The following is a 6825-nucleotide window of genomic DNA, read 5'->3' as shown; positions in this document are numbered from 1 at the left end:
GTTTTAATTTGTAATCTCCTCAGGGCTTGTAAAGCTTTCCAGTCGTCGTCCCTGCTGCCTGATGGAAGGTTGCCATCCTCTGATAGTAAGGAGGGGGCTCTTAGAATTTCTGCTACTGTCTCATCATCAAAGCAGAGACCTGGGTCATCCATGGTGGATAAGGGGTCTGGGTGAAGATGAGGGAACTCGTGAGCTTGTAGTATCTCGTGTGGGGGTAAGGGTAGGGTAGTGGCCAAGAGAGAAAAAAAAGAAGGGATGTCCCACGGCTCGCTGCCGTACTAATATGTATACACACTTGAGAGGGAGGGACAAGGAGCATAGAAGACGAGAGAGGGGTAGGTTCTGTACCGATGCTCCTAGAGTAAGAACACGTACAAATGAGGTAACAGTTCCTAAGAAAAACAGTGCCACCATGGTCTACTGTGAGGCGAGAGATAGACAGAGCAAGAGGTGGGCTGTGGATAGGGTTCGAGGATAAAGGTGTAGTGAAGACCAGATACTCCTGGGTGGTACTAGAAGTGCCCTCACACACCCTTGCGGGTGCAAAGCATCATCATCAGGCAGTGCTCCTCGTGGGGGTGGCGCTGCAGTCCCTCACGGGCCCTTCAGGAGGGCTCTTTGTCGGAGATCTTTTGGTGGAGTCGCCGTAGTTGTGCGTGCGGGTGTGTGGGGTGGGGGAAAAAACAGTGTAGTGGTGAGGATAAAAAGACCTTGTGGTACCCGAACAATTTATTAGTGGGTCCGTAGGGTCTAGTAAAATATAACGGGGGATAGTGTATGAATGACACTCTGAGTAGGGGAAGGCTAGATGTAAATAAGCCCCACTGCTCTCGACCCGTAAGAGTGAGGGTTAAAGTGAGAGAGAGGGTGTAAAAGGGGTGGTCAACATGTTTCGCGCTGCCCGCGGTCCCTAGTGGATCCTTAGCGCTTCGTCAGGACCTTGATGGAAAAGTAAAACAAAAAGGAAGGGGATTCAGGACAAAAAGGAGAATAACCTATAATCCCAACATAGAAAGAAGGAACACGTGTTATTCGTGTCCTTGGCGTCGAACCTATGGGGAGAGGGAGAGAACAGAGAAGTTAAAAAACATGAGAAGCTTCTCTCGGACTGGGACTAAGGTACCGTACACCAGTGTAGAGAGCGGGCCAGCTGAGATCATGCTGGGGTAAGTGGTTGTACAAGGTGTAAAAGAGGAGGCAGGGTAAGTGTACAACCGTGCCCTAATGTGGGCCAGAACGAGATACATGCAAGCTCAATTCACCGTGTAGGAGTGACGGATATCCATCCTAGTGAAACATGCGGCACGTTATTTGTTCATGGGTGCGTGGCCACACGATGCTTGATGTACAATGAAAGTTCAGAAATTTGAAGTGCCAGGCAATTACAGTAAAATCGATGGTAAACGTGAGCTGCCCGGTCTAATAAACAGGTGGCGAAGGGGTGAACTAAGTATGTAGCTAACCGTAATTCTATCAGTGCCCGCAACTGGTGTAGGCTACATAAATCACAGGGTGGATACTTGAAGCATAATAGTAGACTGGAGAGGATACGTAAGTGAACACATGCCAGGAGTGATAGATCTCAATATTCTACCCGCAAAAGTCAGGGTCCAGGCTGTACCGGGTATGGACCGTCTGGGGCGGGGGCTACAGCTACTGAAAACCAAGTTATGGGGAATAAAAGGCTACGTAAACAAGGGGAGCCAGGAAGCAGAAAAACTAGCAAATCTGACTGGTTTTCAAACAAGCGGTATATGTAAGAGAAAAGGGGGGGGGTTGGGGTTGGGTTCGCTCGTGATCACCGCTGACGGCGGTAGCGAATGTTCGTATAAAGTACTTACATCTGCCACGGAAGTTCCAAGTCGGTAACCTAGGGTGCCTCCAGAGTCGCCGGTAACAGTCAATGGTGGGGCGGGACATTATATACTGACGTTGATAGGGAGTTGCTGTTCCGGGATCAGAACTGAAACTAAGGAGGGACTAGCCTAGGGGCCGGAATGGTGGCGGCCATATTGGAACGGGTAACAGTGTGGAGCTAATAGATATGGAGAACCATCTCTTGTGTTTAGAAAAACTTATCTCGCGGTTCTGTGAGATAATAGTTGATGGCGAAATTGGTGCGCAGTATAGTAGAGTGGTAATGTGCACCTAACAGAGTTCAGAATTACGAGTCAGTGGTATGTGCTCTGTGTATGGTACCCAGCTGTCTATACGGAATGTATAGTGAAGGGTGCTGCGGCAAAAGAACAGTGTGCCTGCACCACCCAAGTTGGCATCATAAGGTTGGTGCATGTGCACAAAGATTGAATGATAGTTTAGTAGGAAACCCTAACTGAGGGTAGTGGATGCATATAAATGGCCGCTACATTATGGGTGTATGTTTGTTGTCAGAAGTCATAAGTGTGATCACTGTGCGTAAACGTGACAGGCATACAGCAGTATGTACCTAGGGTACAGCTGTGCATTGAGGGGGAGTACAGTCACAGCTGTGCGTGGCCCGGTGTGTTGATGTTAACTTGGGCAGTGTGGGTAGAGGGTACTCTGCAGAGTATCAAGGAAGAAGAGCACTCCATGGAATGTCGTCGTTGAGGCCGGTGACATTTGACCTGAGTCTGAAAACCCAGCGTTGCTCAGTCTTGAATAGGGTCGTCGGTGTCCACGCAGGGTTGTGGTCAATCACAGTCCAGCTTAGACTATCAGGGGAGTGGTTGAGTTCCAAGTAATGGTTCTGCAACCTGGTCTGAGTTCTTTTGCACCGTATCGAACTCTTGTGTTCCCCGATCCGGGTTTTTACAGGTCTGGCGGTCATCCCTATGTAGCGGAGTCCGCAGGGGCAGGTGAGTAGATATATGCAATTTTTTGAATTGCAGTTGGTGTGCCGTCTTAATTGCCATGGTCTGGGCAGTCCTAGATCCACCTCTTTCATAGGTTTAGTTTGTGGACAGCAAGAACATGACCCACAGGGGAAATGGCCAGTAACTGGAGGTAAAGTCCAAAGGGTTTGGGGCGGTTTCGAAATGGTTCTGGGACGGGTGTGTACCAGAATGTCTCTCAAGTTCTGAGTGCGTTTAAACGCAAACAGGGGGAGGGGGCCCGGGTCAAATGATCCAGTTCTAAGTATCCGCCAATGTCTTTTCACTATTTTCTGGATAGTGTTGGAAAGAGGGGTGAAAGATGTAACGCACGTGAGAGCAGTACTCTCAGATCTCGTTTTTGTTTCCAAAAGGGAGTCACGATGGTTGTTCCTGGCCCTCTTGTGGGCTGTTTTTATGATGCTGATGGGATAGTCCCTGGCAATAAGGTTCTTTTTGAGGATGGCCGCTTGGACTTCAAACTCAGTGAGAGTGTTACAATTTCTTCTAAGACGGAGAAACTGACCCACAGGGAGGTTGTCCCTTAATGCTTTAGGGTGGTGGCTCTGATAGAGTAAGAGGCTGTTTCTATCAGTGGGTTTTTTGTAGTTCGTAGTCAGAATACCACCATCTTTGAGTGATATAGAAAGGTCCAAAAACAGTATAGACTCAGGAGATTGGGTCCCAGTGAATCTAAGGAAAGGGTCAATAGTGTTCATCCAGATGAAGAATGCAGCGCATTCCTCTGTACTTCCTCTCCAAAAGATAAGGATGTCGTCGATGTATCGGCGCCAAAGGAGGATGTTGTCATGGAAGGGGTTGGTGGGTGTTCTGATTTTCTCTTCCTCCAGATCGGCCATGTAGAGGCATGCCAGGCTCGGCGCAAAGGTGCTGCCCATGCACGTACCTTGGGTTTGGTGGTATAGTTTGTTGTTAAACGCAAAGAAATTTTTTTTGAGTGCGAGGTGGGCACAGTCACAAATGAAAGGTATTGGAGTGACATAGGGCCAGGGATCCACACTGTGAAGGGCACGTTCAAGGACAGTGAGGGTGGCGTCCTGAGGTATGTTCGTATACAATGCCTCGACATCCAGGGTGACAAGAAGATCAATCGTCTCAGGGGAATCGAATTGCTGTATCAAATTGAGAACCTCCATGGTGTCTCTCAAGTAGGTGGGAGTATTGATTACCAGAGGTCGTAGGAAAAAATCACAAAACTTACTCAATGGTTCAAGTAAGGAGTTGATGCCAGAGACGATGGGGCGTCCAGGGGGGGGGGGTTTATGCCTTTATGGATTTTCGGAAGGCAGTAGAAATAAGGTGTCCGAGGGTTGGTTTGGTTCAGAAACAGCGCCTCGTCATGTGATATCCAATCTTCAGCTTTAGCTTCCAGAGTCAAGCTCTGTATCTTGTTCGTAAGGCGTAGGGTGGGGTCAATGTCAGTAGGTTGGTAATACCTAGTGTCTGAGAGTTGTCGTTCGCATTCTGCTTCGTAGGTCCCTCTATCGAGGATAACGATGGCGCCGCCCTTGTCAGCAGGTTTGAGGATGATGGTCTGGTCATTTGCGATCTTAGTAAGGATGCCCCGTTCTTCCTTAGAAAGGTTATCAAAGTGATGACCGGTGGCTTTTGTATCTAAGACATCTTTAAGGACCGCCTGTTCAAAAGTGAGGACTTCATTGGGTGTCATAGCCGAGGTAGGGGTGAACTTGGATTTGTTCTTCAGGCCAGTCCCTACCGCCGGGATTTCAGGTGTCCCATCGAAGAATGCCTTGAGGCGTATTTTCCTGAAGAAAAGGTGAAGTTCTTGGTGAAGTCTAAAATCGTCTTCTCTAGGAGTAGGGATAAAACCGAGGCCTTTTTCCAGAAGTCTCTGTTCATCCAGAGTAAGGGGTCTGGTTGACAGGTTCACTACAAGGGTCTCGTTGACTTGCTCCTGAGAATCATCTGGTCCTGGTCTTGCCATTGGACGTTTTTTGGTCCCGTTCTTTTTCTGCCTCTTCCTCTGCCCCTCCCTCTGTTTAGAAAAGGGGGGTTCTGGAATTGGTTATACCGAGGCAAGGTTTGATTAGGTCCCATGGGAGGGTTCCATAGAGGTTGGGGGCCCATCCAAGGTCCCTGATACATCGTGGTTGGTAAGGGAGGCCTGGAAAGCCTTGAAACAGAGGGGGGGGGGGTGGGGATGTCTATACCCTCCCCGGTACCTCGGTTGCCTGTTCTCATAGCTGGAATTGCTATTGGTAGAGCCAGATGAATGGTTGCTACTGGCATCATCCGATGTTTCAGTGGTCTGGAAGACATAGTCTTCCTTGGTGTAAGGGTAAACCTTGTCCTTGTCGAACCGTTTCACATCCTTCTGGAGTTGATGAATTTTTTGTTTGGTAAGATACTCTTTATGGTCGTTCATCTCCTGGTTAATCTCGGAGAGACGTGACTTAAATGCAGTGATGGAAATGCCTGCCTTAAGTTTGTTCTCGGAGAGTGTGATTTGATTCAGGAGTTCGTCCGATAGCCTTTTAGCTGTGTTGATAATCAGTACCAACCAATCCCTCGTACATTTCCATGAGATGCGGGACCATCGATTTGACTGTAATTGCCTGGCACTTCGACTTTCTGAACTTTCATGGTACATCAAGCATCATGTGGCCACGCACCCATGAACAAATAACGTGCCGCATGTTTCACTAGGATGGATATCAGTCACTCCTACACGGTGAATTGAGCTTGCATGTATCTCGTTCTGGCCCACATTAGGGCACGGTTGTACACTTACCCTGCCTCCTCTTTTACACCTTGTACAACCACTTACCCCAGCATGATCTCAGCTGGCCCGCTCTCTACACTGGTGTACGGTACCTTAGTCCCAGTCCGAGAGAAGCTTCTCATGTTTTTTAACTTCTCTGTTCTCTCCCTCTCCCTATAGGTTCGACGCCAAGGACACGAATAACACGTGTTCCTTCTTTCTATGTTGGGATTATAGGTTATTTTCCTTTTTGTCCTGAATCCCCTTCCTTTTTGTTTTACTTTTCCATCAAGGTCCTGACGAAGCGCTAAGGATCCACTAGGGACCGCGGGCAGCGCGAAACATGTTGACCACCCCTTTTACACCCTCTCTCTCACTTTAACCCTCACTCTTACGGGTCGAGAGCAGTGGGGCTTATTTACATCTAGCCTTCCCCTACTCAGAGTGTCATTCATACACTATCCCCCGTTATATTTTACTAGACCCTACGGACCCACTAATAAATTGTTCGGGTACCACAAGGTCTTTTTATCCTCACCACTACACTGTTTTTACCCCCACCCCACACACCCGCACGCACAACTACGGCGACTCCACCAAAAGATCTCCGACAAAGAGCCCTCCTGAAGGGCCCGTGAGGGACTGCAGCGCCACCCCCACGAGGAGCACCGCCCGATGATGATGCTTTGCACCCGCAAGGGTGTGTGAGGGCACTTCTAGTACCACCCAGGAGTATCTGGTCTTCACTACACCTTTATCCTCGAACCCTATCCACAGCCCACCTCTTGCTCTGTCTATCTCTCGCCTCACAGTAGACCATAGTGGCACTGTTTTTCTTAGGAACTGTTACCTCATTTGTACGTGTAATTCCGATAATGAACAAGACTCCTCCATGCTAACTAGTTATGCGACCCCCAGCGGACGGCGTCCAATTTCTTAGAGGGACAAGTGGCGTTCAGCCACACGAGATCGAGCAAGAACAGGTCTGTGATACCCTTAGATGTCCGGGGCCGCACGCGCGCTACACTGAACTGATCAGCATGTGTCTACCCTTCGCCGACAGGTGCCGGTATCCCGCTGAACCCCGTTTGTGATAGGGATTGGGGATTGCAATTATTTCCCATGAACGAGGAATTCCCAGTAAGTGCAGGTCATAAGCTTGCATTGAATAAGTCCCTGCCCTTTGTACACACCGCCCATCGCTACTACCCATTGGATGGTTTAGTGAGG

This window comes from Triturus cristatus, chromosome 3_1 (assembly GCF_964204655.1).
Source record: "Triturus cristatus chromosome 3_1, aTriCri1.1, whole genome shotgun sequence".
In the NCBI taxonomy this organism is placed as follows: Eukaryota; Metazoa; Chordata; class Amphibia; order Caudata; family Salamandridae; genus Triturus; species Triturus cristatus.
Note: the sequence above shows the minus strand (reverse complement) of the source record.